Raw genomic sequence first — 1,336 nt, 5'->3', positions numbered from 1 at the left:
ATTATTTATTTTTTTAAGTATTAATTAAAATTAATTATTTAAATCAGTTATTAATATAAAATATAAAATAAATACAAATAAATTAAATTATAAATATATTTATTTATAAATATATAATAATTAATTTTAATATATTAAATTGATTAACCGAACCGGCCGGATCACCAGTTCACTGATTTTTTGATCAAATCGGCCGATCCGGTCCAGTTCTGATAACTATGGTCAGGAGGACACATCCTGGTCATCAGCTTGTATCTCTATCAGGTCTCATAGAGGGACTCTCCATATTTCTGTCTGAAGGTCTGGATAAATTTGGTCAAAAATTCTTGGCACCCGTAGAAGTCAGGTGTGGGATCAGTGTATGAGCTAAGCGTTCTCCTTGCATGCTCATTAGCATTTTCCCGAGATTCTTTTTGGTTTTGTACTGTTCCTACTCATAAACAAATAAGAAATAAAGAAAAAGTTGGAGTCTCAGTGTCAAAGTATAGAGAGCTCCCAGTGAAATATCCTAAAAAGAAATAAGAAATAAAATAAATTAAAACAAGCAAATAAACTAAGAAATCTGAAAATAGGAAAAAATAGCTCAAAATTTTTGAAAACTAAAAAGAGAAAAACCCGAAAATTTTTAAAAATAAGGATAAGAAGGTAACTTAAAAATTTTCGAAAATTGAAAAGAAGAAAAATATTAATTTTTTCAAAAAAAAACATTAAAGGAACACCAAACTTAAAATCAGAAATTGAAAGAAAAGTAAATAAAACAAAAATCGAAAATTAAAGGAAAAATAAAATAAACAAAACTAAAGAAAATACCTATTCTAAGCAACCAGACAACTAGTAGTTCTCAATCACAAACAATCCCCGACAATGGCGCCAAAAACTTGGTGCGGGATTTAGAATTCACACAACTTAACCGGCAAGTATACTGGGTCATCTAAGTAATACCTCAGGTGAGTGAGGGTCTATCCCACGAGGATTGTCAGACTGAGCAACAATGGTTATCTAGTCGGCTTAGTCAGGCAAACAAAAAGCGGTTTTGATGGTTGAAATTCGCATAAACAATAAACAGGAAAATAAAGAAAGTAAATAAGGGTTTAGTGTAAAAACAGTGCAAGAAAATAGTTAAGGTTTCAAAGATGTTTATCTTTCCGGATTCAAAGTTCTTACCAACTATTTTAACAATGTATGATTCATTTCATGACAAACTGTAAATGTCTAAACCCTAATCTCTTAGTGATTTAGTCTCCTCTAACCTTCATTAACCGCCACTCTCGTGGTCACTTAATTCTTATTAGAGGGTTAAGTTCAAAACTGGTTTATAGCCACAAAAACCCTAATT

The sequence above is a fragment of the Arachis hypogaea genome, chromosome 20 (assembly GCF_003086295.3).
Source record: "Arachis hypogaea cultivar Tifrunner chromosome 20, arahy.Tifrunner.gnm2.J5K5, whole genome shotgun sequence".
Taxonomy (NCBI): domain Eukaryota; kingdom Viridiplantae; phylum Streptophyta; class Magnoliopsida; order Fabales; family Fabaceae; genus Arachis; species Arachis hypogaea.
The sequence above is the reverse complement of the archived record's forward strand: the minus strand, read 5'-3'. Positions refer to the sequence as shown.